A 15,887-nucleotide genomic window follows, 5' to 3' on the forward strand; every position below is an offset into this window, starting at 1 on the left:
TGCTGGAATAGTCAGTGCCAGCCTCTAGCTGCACACCTGAAGAGCTGTAAGACTGAATTTTATCTCACCATAGTCTCAAAGCTCACAGAAAGAGAACGCGAAATCTCCTTTCATGTTTCAACAAGGCAAAATTGGATTTCTATCCATCTGGCTGCAATGCAGCTTTGTCAAGAGCCACTGATGAAACGGCCTAGCTACAGATAAAGAATGTTTCCTTGGCTGAATGTAAAGATTGAAAGCTTTTTATGTTCAGTTTCTCCCTAAGCTCCCTAAATGTAATTAATTGGGGTATGTATAAGTGTGTGTGTGTGTAAGCATTTATATACATTTGATAGTGCTTAAAATAAGAGCAACAACTATAGAGAGGCAAGACAGAGCAGCCTGGGTCCATTTTTTTTCCATTTGGGGCAGGGGAAGGGAAATTTCCTTTCATTCAGATCCAGTTTAAGTATCAATGTTCCATATTAATATTTGGACTCCACAGACTTCAAGCACCCCAAGTTTTCTGAAGAAAGATCCAGATAGGGTTATTACTTCTAAGAATTTAAGACGTCTAAAAATTTAAGTTCAAGGTATTGGTTATTACATACAAAGTTCTTCACAGCTTTGGTCTGGCATACCTATGGGACCACCTCCCTCCCTATGTTCCTCCATGGCAGCTTCGCTCATCTGAACAGGGTCTCCTGCAGGTGCCAGGCTGCACATGGGTGAAATCAACAGCAGCTCATACATGGGCTTTCTCTGTAGTGGCCCCTATCCTGTGGAATGACCTGCCTGAGGAGGTCTGGAGAGCCTCCACTCTCCCGGCTTTTTGCAAACTATAAAAAACCAAACTATTCAAAAAGGCTTTTTACTCAAATGGGAGGGCTGTATTGTAGGAATGGGGCCTCAGAGGCTTCGCTAATGAGTTAGGGACCATAGACTTCATCACTATATTGCCTTACATATTATCTGTTGCTTTAAATATGTACTCCTATGTACCACCTGTGCTCCATGTTGTCTAATGTCAGTCCTAAAATTCTGTTCTGTTTCAATGTTTTTTTACTCTATATTGGATTCTTGCGATTGCTATATCTTTTAAACTTGAGTCTGTTTACCCTATGACATTGTTTATGGAAATGACCTTGATACTGTATTGAAATGTACTTGATACTGATCGTACTAATCTCATGCTGTGTAATCTGCCTTGAGTCTCAGTGAGAAAGGCAGACTATAAATGTCATAAAGAAAGAAAAAAAGAAAAAAAGAAGACCTGGCACACTGCTATTAAAATTTCTAGAGCTTAATTTCACCCCCACCCCCCATTTCAGGGCATTGTTAGGGGCTTTGAAAGAGTCTGTGTGCCAGCGCATGCACGCACGCACTCTCTCTCTCTCTCTCTCTCTTAATTAGAAGGAGGGAAAGTGCTTTTCTTTTAATCTTAATTAATAAGCCTACCAGATTGCTGTTAGCTTCAAAACAGTGAGTAGCACACTTAGAAACATATAGTATCCTGGACTAATTGGTTGGGAGAAGATTAGGATTCAGGAATAGGTGTATATTGCTTCCCCCTAATCTTCCCCTCTAGGATACTATAAACTGTTAGGGGCTCTCTCAGACAGGTTTCCTCCCCACCCACCACCATATTGCCTTTTAATTAATTAATAATAGTAATGATGGTGATGATAATTGCACTTTATACCACTCTTCTTGACAGATTAGTGCCTCACCCAGAGCAGTGAACAAGTTCGTGTTATTATTATCCCCACAATACAGCTGGGGAGCTGGGGCTGAGAGGAGTGGCTTACCCAAGGCCCCCTACTGAGCTCATGGCAGTAGTGGGATTCAAACCAGTAGAGTGCTGATTTGCAGCCGAACTACTTAACCACTGTGCTACAAATGCTTTCAAAATTCCATAGCTCCTGGAGGAAAATGGGCATACTTAGTGTTCCTCAGAGCATTTGGGGGAGATGTACAGAGATCCTGGCTCTTTGTTTCCTTGCCATGTGAAGGTTGGTGGGTGGCAACATGGGCTAAGGTCTTCTCCGCACTGGTGCCAAAACTGTAGAACAGACTCTCTAAGGAAGACTGCCTTGTTTCTCCCTGTGTTCATGTCTAGGTGCCAAGGTAAGATCATTCTTTTCCAGAGAACAGTTGGGGCTTTCTGACTGTTTTAAGTTCTAATGGAGTGCTGCTCATTGATTTTTTTGCTTTGATCGGCCTTGATACTTCCATTTAGTCTGTTGCTGCTGCCAGTGCCTTTCTATACAGTGATGCTTGAAGCCTGAATTTTAATAAATTCAAAGCAGTGTGAACAAGTTTCTCCTCTGTGCAATCCACTCCAGACAAATGAAACACAGGTCATGACCAACACCACAGTCAGAAACTTTGTTCTTCAAGAACAACACTTTAAAAAAAAGACTCAGCACTAAGAACGATTTCTTGTAAGGAAACAAAAATAGAATGATGTTCACCTAAACTAAAGATGAAACTGAATTAAATAAAGTCTATGACTAGCAAAAAATAGAAAAAAGTTTGATGTAGACTTTCAAATCATCATATAGAAAAAAACATGTATGCAATTCGGTTACAACAGTAACATCAATGATATATTCTAAAATATTATTTTTAAATAAAAAATTACTTTTATCCAGTGTCATAATTAAGACACTGGTGAATGTTATTGCACTGCACTGAATAGTGAGCCTAGTGTAAATGCCTAACATATCTTTCCTTTTATTTCAGAGTCAATGGAGCTGAATGTTGATGAAAGCTAATTTCTTCAAGCAGTTTGCAGGACCAGCTCGGCGGGTAGGGGTGGGTAGGTGGGAGCAGGGTGACACAAGATGCAGAGACAACTTGCTGGATTTTAAAAGGCCACCACTTTTGTGGACAGGGGAGAAATGGGTAAAAACTAGTCCAGGGGAGGTAAAAACTAGTCCAGGGGAGAAATGAACCATGCGGTGAGTTTTAGAGTGCCAAGGTCGTGGGGAAGAACCGCATTGTCTTGAAGCAGGTCTGGGGGGGAACTGATGGGTTGGGCCATCTGAAAAAGAGTGGTGAACTGGGTCTGTCTAAGCTAGTATGGAGCTAGTATGTTTGATGAGGAACTCTCCCACATCATTTTGCTGAGGGTTAGAGGCATTAGGGGCAGAGGGGGAACGGCATAGAAGAGGGTAACTGACCAAGGATTCCGAAAGGCGTTCCCGAGTGAGGCCCTCCCTTTCCCTGACCTCGAGCAATACCATTCACATTTCTTGTTGAAGTGTGTGGTGAAGAGGTCTACGGCTGGATAGCCCCACGTTGAAAAGATGGGGCGGAGGAACTTTATGTGGATAGACCATTCGTGATTCTGAGTTTGGGACCATCTCAGGGCATCTCCCAGAACATTGTCCTTGACTGCTTATGTGTATGGCAGAGAGACGGACTTGATATTGAACAGCCCATTCCCATATGACTGAGAATTCCTGGCAGAGAGCTAAGGAGGCTATGTCCCCCTGCCTGTTTAAATAATGCATGGCAGTGGTATTGTCCATGCATATCTGTACATTGTTGCCTCCTACTAGGTGGACACAAGCCTTCAGGGCATATCTTATGCCCTGAGCTCCAGAAGGTTGATATGCAGAGACGATTCCCGAGAGGACGATGTACCCTTTTACTTGATTGGTTCCCTAGCAAGCTCTTCAACATGACAGTGAAGCATCTGTATTGATGGAAAATTGAATTGGGGAAGAACCAAATGGGGTATCCACTAGAAGATTGTGCTTGTTACTCCACCACTTCAGGGACCTGTGGATGAGGTTTGCGATAGAGAACAGCTTGTATGGGTTCTAGAGGTGTGGGTGGAACACTCCGACGAACCAGTTTGGAAGGGGACGGATCCTCAGTCTGGTAAATGGAACTATCAGAGTCAGGGAGGCAATAAAATCTAACAGTCTTTGTATTTGCTTTGAGCTTTGGTATCTGCAGGAGAGAACAGTGTTTAGAGCGAGAAGAAATTTGGTTAACCTGTCCAGAGTGGGGAAGGCAAGGCCTAGGGAGGACTGCCTCCTCAAATACCACCCTGTGTTGGGGAAGCAGGGATGACTTTCCCAGATTGATCCTGAGGCCCAGTTGATCCAGCATTTTCAGAACCAGAGATATGTCTTGGGACAGTGATTCTCTGGTCTGGTCCACTAGAAGCCTGTCATTGAGACAGAGGAAAATAGTACAACCCTTTTCACCGAGATGACTTACCACTAACGCCATGACTTTTGTAAAGATATGAGGGGCAGAGGAGAGACCAAAAGGAAGAAACTTGTATTGCTATTTTTTGGAGCCACATTGAAAGTGAAGGAACTTTCTGAACTGAATATTACTAGAACATGAAAATATGCATCTTTTAAATTGACAGTAACAAACCAAACTTGAACTTTCAGCATGGGTAAAACATCTCTTAAAGACAAGATTCGGAACTTTTTGGACACTATGAACTTGGGTAGGGAATGGAGGTCTAAAATGGGTTGAAAGCCCCCTGACCTTCTGTCTACAATACAGTAACATGAGAACACTCCATCTGTGCAAAGGGATGGAACCTATTCTATGGCCCCGTTTGCCAACAACGTCTGTACTTCCTCTATGAACAAGGTGAGTGGAGGGTTGGGCAGAGGTGGCATGTGTGGAGAGATTGCCTTGAATTCTACACAGAAGCCTTAACTGACTATGGACAACACCCAAGCCTACTTGAGTGACAGATTCCCAGGCCTGAAGAGGAAGTGACTGATTGCTTAAGGGAGCCGGTGGGGGTTTGAAGTAAAAAACTCTGTTTGTTTGGACCAGATTGATCTTTAGGGGAATGAGAACTATCCTTTGACTTGGTTTTGAAATATCTCCTTTGAGGTTGAGCAGAGGTGAAAGTTGAAGTCTGTTTTGAGCCTTTGGAAGCTGAATGCAGTGGTTGGGAATTAAACCAATGGTGTCTGTTATAAGGGAGATGCGGCAGAGGGGATATCTTTGCCTGAATGGATTTGGATAGAGAGGCATGATACCAAGGGATCTAGTTGTCACCTTGCCATCTTTGATCCTATTTCAGTGCCACAGCTGTAGCAGATGAAAACAGGTCCAATCCTTGAAAGAGAAGATCTTCCACTCTCATCCTATGGTGAGGGGCTGTGGTTCTAAGCCATGCATGTCTACAGATGACTATAGCAGAGGATATAGCTCTGGATGAACAATCCCCAATATGCATGGCTGTATTAATTTGTTGTTTTGAGAGTCTTAGAGCTTTTCCTTGTAAGATCTTAGCTAGCCTTTGTTTGTAATCTGGAATTAAATTGACGTATCGGCCTATCTTTTCCTGTTAGAAAAGCTGGCAGAGGGCCATAATGGTTTCACAATTGCCAATTTGAAACACTAATGCAGCTGAGGCATATACTTTTCTACCTAATATGTCAAGTTTCCTCCCTTTTTTTATCAACTGGAGCCAAATGGCACATTCTTTTCTGGAGGCCGTTTCCTTGGAGGGATTCTGTAACAATAGAATTGGTCCGGGAGGGAAGGGGAGTGAGTGAAGATGAAACTTGACCCTTCTTGTTTAGTTTTATACATAATATCCAGTTTTTTTGATGTCGCTGAAGTTTATTTTTTTATTTATATTTTATATTTCAATGTATATACCGCCCATCCCCAGGGGCTCTGGGTGGTGAACAGTTAAAATCGATAAAAACAAGAACTAAAATCAATATACAAACAATAAAACAAATTAACAAAGTGCAGTGGTGGGGAGAAGTTGAAGTTGGTTTTGCTCACACATCCTTGGCCCCATCAAGCATTCCCTGCACAACTGGAAACGCTACAGGGACAGTTGCTTCTGAGTCCAGGACCTTGAAGATCAGGTCCAAGCAGGTTGGAGTGGAACAGTTCATGTCCATTTCTAAGGACCTTACCATTTGAACCAACTGTTTGGTGTATGAGAGGAAGTCTTCACTTGGGAAAGCAGCAGAGTCATTTGTAAGGAATTCTGGTGGAGATGGTTCTGACACAAAATTGGAATCGATATCAGAATCGTTATCAGATTGCATGGGAGGGTTGAACGTCAGTTCCGGAGCTGCAATATCTGGAACCACAGTAGGAACTGATGAAGATTTTCCCTTTCATCTTGGTTTGGAATGTACAGGCATATATGGATCTTCCTCATGAAAGAAATAGTGAGGGGGTGGGTACATGCCCGGTGAACCTTCGTATCCATAGGCATAGTAATGAGGGCAAGGAAAGCGATACAGGGAGTAATGGAACCAACAGCATCTGTGGTGATAAGTCAGTTCCAGTAGGTTGTTATTGTCAGATGGAACTGAAAAATTCCTGCATCTTTCAGAGGGTCATACAGGAGAAGACCGTAGTGGGATAATAGCTGTGGATAGCTCAAGTATTTCAGGAATTTCTCCCTCAGAGAGAGAGATGGAACAGAGATACGGAACATTGTCTCAGCGTTGGGGAGGGAGTTCTTGGAACCCTGTGCAGAAGGATCTGAGGTAGCCAGGCCTGAAGAGGAGGATTGCTTCTTATGCACCTTCGATGTAGATGGTTTCTTAATGTGTTCAGACTTGAGCTGTGCCTTTTTTATAGGAGGTCCTAATTGGTACTGAGGAGGAACCGAAGAAGACACAGCCAGAACCAACTGGTCTTTGGAACCTCAGTCAGGTGCAAAAGAAGCAGGTGGAACCGAGGAGGCCAGGTCAGGGCGCTGCGGGACTTTATCTGTGCTGCCTGATTCAGAATCAACTCCCAAAGTGCTGCTTTCAGCCATGATGCCCTACCATGGTGTGGTTTAGACACGAATTGCTTGCAAACTGTGAATTGTAAGGTATCATGGCCTTCGTCTAACCAGAACAGGCATTTGCTGTGCCCATCAGATTGCGACATCATTATCCCACAATGGGAGCATTTCTTGAAGAGGGCCTTTGACACGATGGAACCAAAGTCCTGGGCTTGCATACAGCAAATGGATCCAAGGACTGGAGTGAAGAGACGTCCTTCTTTAGCAGCAACAAAAGAAGAACTGAGGGAGGGAGGTGCTCGCCCCATCTGTTATAGCACCGCCTGGATGAGAAACACGCGGAAAGGCTAGGTGAGAGTCTTGCACCTCTAGGAGCTTTAGAACATCCCCGGCAAGCCTGAACATGTGCATATCCCATGTGGGACTGCACAGAAGACACGGCGATGAATAATGGAATTCTCAGAAACCGGTAAAGGGAAGGGCTTTTCAAACTCCGCAGGCTTTCAACAGACTTAAAGGCTGCAGTAATTCTGCAAAATTAAAGGGAGCAGAATCAAAGGAGACTGCAGTGAGAAGCTCCTGAGTTGAAACTGCAATTTGAATTTGATACTATCATACTTGAGCTCAGTAGGGACTTGGAGTGGTTAGCTCAGAAGAAAAAGTAATTGTTTCTCCTTACAGGTTTATGTACACTATTCCAATTTATCCTACTTAGCTAATTACACAAAGTTGAGAATATTCCACACCCACTCTAAGTGGATTGTTTACTCTTTTGAGCAGATTTTGTTTTCAGCTGCGCTCTGCAATGTAATATTATAATAATCTTGGGAAATTGAGCCTTCTGAAATCAGTTTGTAATACTGCCCCCCCCCCCATTTGTAGCTTTGGCTATAAATGCCTCAGCTGACACTTTATCCAGTGCATGAAGTGAGCTCTGACAGCTTATGTCACAATACATTTGTTAGTCTTCAAAGTGATACAAGACTCCTGTTAGTTACAGCAGAATAACATGGACGCCTGTGCAAACTACTTTAAAATATCCAATAGGTGTATTAAAAGAACGATTATGCTAGACTAGTTACAGCTAGATTTTCATATTTTCACATATATGATCCACATAGTTGCAATAGTATTTCAACAAGTTGCATTATGGCTTGGGTAAGCCTACCTTTCAATGGCAAGTGTCACATTATGCTGCTTAACCGTAATAAGTTAAAATGTTTGGCAACCATATGGATCTTTTCTCTTGCACTAATGACCATGGCAACTCCAAGCTAGTGTAAATTGATTTAGAAAAAATACAAATATTTGATTATTAGTTCTATTTCCTTTAAAAGAAGCAGGACACTGAAGAAGGGCCATATCCAGTGACTGAAAGAATATTAATTTAAGATATTATTTAGGATATTTTTATGCTTCCTCTTCAGAGTCCCACTCAACACAGCTTGCAATTTAAAAGCATCACAATATTTAAAAAAAACGCCATTAAAAATACGCTTTTCACAACAAGAAAAACATGCATTATTATAGTCTGTGAGCAGAAGCAATAAGCAAATGGTTCAAATCTGCCTGTTTCCTTGCTTACAGGCAGCCCCTAATTTAAAAACAGCTTCTTGTCAGCAAGAATGGGACACTTTGCAGACATACAAACTGAGGGATAAAACCTTAAAACAGCCCAGATACCAATTCTGTTTCCAGATCTGTTCAAGTAATACTATTACAAGATCATTACATCATAGGGTTGCCGGGACCCCCGGGGCCCATACTAGGGGATGAGGGGGTCATGCTGTGGGAACTTACCTTGCAGGAACACGCTCCAGAGCTCCCAGGACTGTTCCCTGCACCTTTCCACCCCTGCTGGTCAGGAAAGTGGTGGCGGGGGGCAGAGGCTGGGAGCAGGGGATCCTCCGTCCCCACCGGGGAGAATGGGATCCTTATAACATCAGCCATATCATCATAACCTCATCCTTTAATATGATATATGCTGTGTGTGTCAATCATGCCATGCCACTTTTAATACAGACAAAGAGAAATTCACGGGAAGAGATGAAACAAAAACATATACCGTGAATAACTAACTATACAAGCATTTCCTAACCTGTACTATACAATGAATAATGAACAATAATGATCAACAATATGTCAAAATAGATTTTTAAAGTATTTTTCAGTGCAAAATAAAGAATTCATAAAGTGCAATAGTGTCCAAAAGTGTAAAGTACATTTCCGTCTTAAACAGTTACAGAGGCTCCCAATCTCATAACAAATTGTTATATATATATACACAGTTCCTTTAAATCCACAGTTGAATGTAACTGACATAAGAAGTACACAGCAAGAATTACTGATGGCTGGGCAAATTCCTTGAAAAAGATATCAACTGAAACAGGTTTGCGAGCCGGCTACCTGTAGGACTACGGAGCCACCCTACATTTCAGTTATAGCTTTTCTCCAGAGCTACATTTGTCTCCCATTCTTAATTTCAGTGGACTTTGACTTTGGTGGACTTTATATCCAAGTATTTACTGACTAAGTCTGGATGGACTAGTTTAACTTTGGTTACATTGTTATTAACTGTGGATTTCTTTTAATACACCAGGAAATCAGTCAGGAGGCAGCTGTACCTTCAAATGACCACTGAACTTAAGGAAAATGGAAGATAGCAGAGTAACAAAATTTATTAGTGTCTGTTTTCACTGTGCAAAAAGTAGGACATATACAAATACCAGAGCCATTGTTTTGGGAAACAGTTTTGAACAACCGAGTAAAATTCAGGGGATAAGATGAGGTTTTAGGACTACTGGGCAAATTAAAAACCAGTCAAATGCCTGGTCCAGATGGAATACACCTGACAGTTCTTAAGGAACTCAGATGAGAAATTGTTGACCTACTAACCAATATGAGAAAGTTCTCACTATAATCAACCACCATACTAGAGGATTGGAAAACAGCGAGTGCTACCCCGGTTTTAAAAAAGGGGTATAGAGGGGATTCAGGAAATTACAGGCCAGCTAGCCTAACATCTATTTCAGATAAATTAGCAGAAATTGTTATTAAAGGCAGGACTATTAAGCACATAGAATAACAGAGCTATTGAGGGAAAATCAGCATAAGGAAGTCCTGCCTTACTAAAGTTTGGAGTTCTTTGAAAAGCTGCCACTAAGGATGAACCAACAGACATTATATACTTGGACTTCCAAAGGGCTTTTGATAAGGTGCCTCAAAGACACCTGAACAAAGCTTAACAGTCATAGGATATGGGGACAGGTCCTCTATGGGTTAAAAATTGGTTGAACAACAGGAAGCAGAAAGTAGGAATAGATGGACAGTTCTTGCAATGGAGGTATGTAAGCAGTGAGGACTCATGAGGATAATTACTGGAACTAGTGCTATAAATTTGTTCATAAATCATTTGGTTTTGGCAGTGAGCAGCACACAGCCATATTTCTAGATAATTCCAAATTATTCAGTATTGTGAAAGTCAAGGCTGAATATAGCTCAATTAAAATGTCAACTCAGTGTGTGGCATTGGTGAAAAAGGCAAACACCATGCTTGGTGGGGGGGGGGGAGAGTGGTTATCAAGAAAGGAATTGAAAATAAAATGGCTACTATTGTAATGTCCCTATATATATATTTACAGTGTGGCCTCATTTGGAGTACCATGTACAGTTCTCGTCACTGTATCTCAAAAAGGTTACTGCTGATTGTAAAACATGTGGAAGATGACCAAGACAATTATGGAGTTGCTAAGAGGAAAGGCTAAAGAGTCTAGAACAGCTACGGAGGGATACGACAGAGGTTTATAAAATTATGCATGAGGTAAAGAAAGTGTATAGACAGAACTTTTCCACCCTCTCCCATAATACTAGAACTCAGGAGCGTCGAATAACACTAATGGGCAGTAGATACAGGATGGACAAAAGCAATTACTTCTTTACTGCCACTGGAAGTAGCGATGGCTATGAACATGGATGGCTTTAAAAGAGGGCTAGACAGATTCATGGAGGATAGGTCCATCAATGGCTGCTAGCCATGGTGACTGAAAGGAGCTTCCAGTTAGAAGCAGCCAATCCCAGCTCTAAGAGGCAACTTGGACTCTACGCCCTGTTTGCTGGCCCTCTGGGGCAACTAGTTCGCCACTGTGTGGAACAGGCTGTAGGTCCAGATGGAACACTATTCTGCTCCAGCATGGCTGTTCTTAGGTATGCTCACCTGAGCTCCTTGGAAGAAGGGCCGGGGAAAAGTGTACTAAATAAATAAATCAAAGTGCGAGAATAAAACAGTAGGATTACCTGTACACTGGTCAAAAGGCACTCCTCCGTCACATATGCTAGCCCTGTAGCTCTAACAGTTCATTCAGAATAGCTAGCAAGATGCTATTACAGAAAATTAATTGGTGTCTTGGAGTGGCACATTTCTCAATATCAGAGTCAAAATTAATGATATCACTGAGAGTATGATTAATCTAGTCCTTAACCCCATGTTTAATTAACCTGAATGTTTATTATCTTAAATGCCAAGTAGCTTTCCCTTTGGAGACCTTGAGTAACTTGCTAACTGCAACATTAGGCAGTATGATTTGTGTTTACATGGGAGTTCATAGGTGTCTTGCCTTTAGGTCAATACAGTAATGTTTCCTAAGTTTCACGCACAGCAAACCGCCATCCGTGCATTCACGAAATGCCTAGATGGTGCAAGTGAAGTTAATCACACACAAAATGAATTTGTGATCTTTCCCCTTCATTAATCAAAATTCATGGTATTTTCTGGCATCATTACATATACGTATACTAAAAGCAACAATCCTTCAATCTAAAAGATTTAAGGCAGTATGAATGCCAGTTAGAGGACAAAAATTATTCATAGCTTTCTGAAACATAAAAAAAACAATCAAGAGAAGCCCTTGTGTTCTAAATATCCTCGGGGCTGGGTATCTGAAGGATTGCCTCCTGTACTATTTAGCCCACCAGTTAAGATTACCCTTACAAGCTCTCCTCTCTGTGCAGAGGTTAAGTGGGTGAAGGTAGAATGCCCAGGTTTTACACTAATATCTACTCCATGGAAACTGGAAACATAAACTATGGATGCTCACTCACCCAATGATTCAGTTCACAAGAACAACAACAACAACAACAACACTGCCCTTCTAGACAGATTAGTGCCTCACTCAGAGCAGTGAACAAGGTCAGTGTTATTATTATCCCCACAGTATAGCTGGGAAGCTGGGGCAGAGAGGAGTGGGTTACCCAAGGCCACCTGCTGAGCTCATGTCCTTAGTGGGATATGAACTAGCAGAGTGCTGACTTGCAACCCAACCACTTAACCACTATGCTACAGCACCTCTCTCAGCTGTCCACAAGTTGAGATGAGCACAGTCAAACATTTAACAAACTGCAGTTTTGGCACATTAATTAAGCATATTTAAATTTACATTTCACAGTGACTTGTAGATGCAAAGTGTCTCTTCTGTCCCTTACGGCACCACACCAAGTATTCATTAATAGGAAAGGCAGATACACTGCCCACATTGCGATTCAGGAATAATTTGGGTAGCTGCATTGTCAAAGAGTTTTGCTCACAGAATTTTGAATTGTGCTTGGAAACAAATGAGCAACCACTAAAGCACATTATATTATCAATGTAAGCTGACAAAAGGCACTCCCCTTGAAGGAACAGGTTCATAGCTTGGAGGTACCGCTGGATAGCTGGAGGTCCAAGCCTCCTCTGAGATACGTAGTGCCTGTTATCACCTTCAGCTGATACAATAGCTACCACCATTCCTCCAAAAGTGTGATCTGGCAACGGTGATCCATGCTCTGATCACATCCAGGTTACCTTACTCCAATGCACTTTACATGGGGCTGCCTTTGAACATGGTCCAGAAACTTCAGCTCATCCAAACTGCAGCAGCCAGGCTATTCTCAGGGGTGGGATAACGGGATCATTGGCCTCACCAACAGAAAGTCATTCATGCAACTAGGATCAGACGGCAGTCCATTGTGTGAATGAACTGCGCCAAGTGTGACACGTAAGTTATGAAGAATGCAAGCAATGTCATCCATAAAATATATCCCAAGGGAGTTGTAGTAAACCCACACATTTTCTGGGTCTACAACCTTCTGGGTGGACACAATTGTAGAAGGGAAGAGAACCCCACAGCAAGCAAGTCTTTGAGGCAAACAAAGGAGAGACTCAGCTCAAGAAAAAAAAGGACATTTCAAATTAGTTAAGCCTGAAAACTGATCACAGTTTTTGAGACATTCTCAGCATCTCTGCCAGAACACACACAGTATATACCCCAAATACATTCTTAAGCAATATTACAGAGCCAGCCTAAGCAGAATTATACCTTCTAAGCTCTGCTTAAGATCATCATCTTTCTAAGCTTTCTGAAAAGGGATGCAGAAGAGAATCCTGACGTTCTGCTCGCTCTCGGAAGCCACAGAAATATGTGGTTTGGAAACTGAAAGGTAAAGGGTGTTCTAGCACTAACTGATAGCCTTATTGAGTCAAGATAGACTTGCTACTTGAATAAAAGTCTGGCAGAACAAACATAGCCTCCCAACCTCGTTACCCTCTCCACTGGCTCTACAAAAAGTAAAGTGCTTTTATAGGCGTTTTTTATAGGAAGGAGGAATTGACTAGAATCCATTCACATCAACACTTGTCCCACTTCGTGGAATGGTCTTCTTGATAATGTCCAGAAGGCTCCAGTGACATGTTGGCTTCCAGGAGCTCCTACAAAGCTGAATTATTTAGATGGACACTTTTATAAAGTGGAGACTGTAGGCAGCCTGTCTTACTAGAGTTGGTTAAGAAGAGGCTGCAGTTAACAATCTGAAAAAAAATCCAATTAGTTATCACTGAGGCTATCATACTTTGGTCACATCATGAGAAGACAAGATTCTCTGGAAAAGTCAATAATGCTAGGAAAAGTGGAAGGCTGTAGGAAAAGAGGAAGACCTAAAACAAGATGGCTGGACTCAATCAAAGAATATTCCAGTTTGCAGGTTCTGAGCAAGTTTGTTAACAATAGGACATTTTGGAGGTCTTTCATTCATTCATTCATAGGGTCACCATAGGTCAGAGGTAACTTGACAGCACATAACGCACACACAGGAAGAGGGTAGAGATTGCATCTGCATTGTTTTGCTCCTAATGTAGTTTTGTTAAATTTTAATTAAAGTATTCGGGGAGGCATTACGGGAGAAAAGTAGCTAAAAATGTCATAAATAAGCCAACAGAACATTGCTTAAATATAAGTCACAAGTGACTGTTGCCAAGACCACCTTGGCATGCATACTCAGTGTGGAGAAAATGTTCAGCCTATTCCCAGTTCTGGCCATGTCAACTTGGGGGGGGGGGAGGTGTTTGGCTTTTGACTCGCCACCACAAATGTCCCAGTGTGGGTTTTTTGGGCATCTTGCCACAGGACTGGAGGTATGCTTCTGTCAGATCCAACAACACCAGAGCACCGCCCTTTGCGGATTGCTGCACTTATTGATCTGAAAGTTTCCATTCTAAACTTCTTCCTTTTTATTCCAAAGCTCGGCCATTTCAGATCCAGGATAGCACAGACATCTCCTTTTTTCTTCAGGACCATGAAGAGAAGAGAACAGGACCAGATGTCTTTTGATTCTCTAGGACTGGCTGGCTGTATTGCTTCTATTTCAAAATATTGCTTTATGGTTGAGGACAGGAGGCGATGTTTGTTCAGACATTGGTGGGACCTGAACGAATCTGTTTACAGAAGGGCTTTTAATTCCAGAGCATATCCCTTGGATGCTGTGTCTATCATCCAGTGGTTGTTACTAAGAACGTTCCCAGGTTCTGGTAAAAGACTGAAGACATCCGCCTATGGCCTGGAGACCCCCAGGACTGTTGCCATCACGAGGAAGAGCTTTTCTTTCCTCCTTTTTGCTGAGAGGAGCATTTATTGAAGCTCCCCTACCCCCATTTGTGCTGCTCCCACTTTTCCTTACTGGGTTGAAGGACATAAAACTGGTGCTGGGTGAGGACTCACAAAAAGAGCTGAACATCTTTTGGGGTTTACTTCCCGTGACTGATTGTGTGTCCCGGTGTTTTAAACTAAACCGATACGAAGCAGCGCCAGAAATAAGCCAAGTCAGTGAATTCTGTGCACAGACCTCTTTGTCTAGTTTCTCTATAGTGTCACAGCTGAATGGTAGAGGGCAGGCTTGGCCTCAGTCCCTAGCAGGGCTTTTTTTCAGCTGGAACGCGGTGGAATGGAGTTCCGGCACCTCTTGAAAATGGTCACATGGCCGGTGGCCCCGCCCCCTGATCTCCAGACAGAGGGGAGTTTAGGGGGTGGCACGGAGGGCAATCTAAACTCCCCTCTGTCTGGAGATCAGGGGGCGGGGCCACTGGCCATGTGACCATTTTCGCCAAGAGTGATTTAAACTTTAAAAAACTCCCCCCTTGTTCCAGCTGACCCAAAGTGACGTCATTGTGCAGTACTGAGTTCCACCACTGAGTTCCACCACCTTTTCCCCCAGAAAAAAAGCTCTGGATAAGATCGAAGGTTTTATATGTTGTTTGGCTTTGTGCTGAGCATTGATCAGCCAAGAGGGTGTCAGTTATACTTTGCTGCTGTTTGATGGGTCTTCTTTTACTGTTTGTTATTTTGCTTATTGTTTATTTTTATTTGTGATGATAGAGATTGCTTGTATTGTTGTTATCCGCCTTGGATCCCAGTTGCTGGGAGAAAGGGGGACTTAAAGAAAGCAGATGGAATTCGTATTTGGAAGCAAAAAGATGACACAAAACAAACCTTTGCAAACCTTTCTGAGATTAGAGAAAACAAAGGAAAGCAATTATTAATTTGTCCATATTTTTATCATTACAAGGAACTCAGCTCCTCCAATTAGAACTTTTTTTTGATAAAGTAATCATTTCATTATTGGCGAACCTGGCTATTTTTCTTCCTTGTCACATATAGGGTGCATCAAACCATGCAGTCGTTCCTCATATCTCATTGCCTTGATGCAGAAAATCTGTTTGTCCCATGGGCTGTGTACAACTTCAGTTACCAGAAAATGTGGGGAAGGAGAAGGCAATAGGAGACTGAAAACTGTGATATGTAAGGGCAAGGAGTTAAATTCTCAGGGAGCCAAGGACTCTAATGACAACAGA

At 42.3% G+C, this 15,887-nt stretch overlaps 1 protein-coding gene across 1 annotated transcript in view; it reads right to left on the minus strand.

Annotated features, from left to right (window-relative positions):
• VWC2 (von Willebrand factor C domain containing 2) overlaps positions 1-15,887 on the minus strand; it is a 94,783-nt gene that overhangs the window by 45,504 nt on the left and 33,392 nt on the right. The gene's annotated exons all lie outside the window — the stretch shown is intronic.

This window comes from Eublepharis macularius, chromosome 11 (assembly GCF_028583425.1).
Source record: "Eublepharis macularius isolate TG4126 chromosome 11, MPM_Emac_v1.0, whole genome shotgun sequence".
Taxonomy (NCBI): Eukaryota; Metazoa; Chordata; class Lepidosauria; order Squamata; family Eublepharidae; genus Eublepharis; species Eublepharis macularius.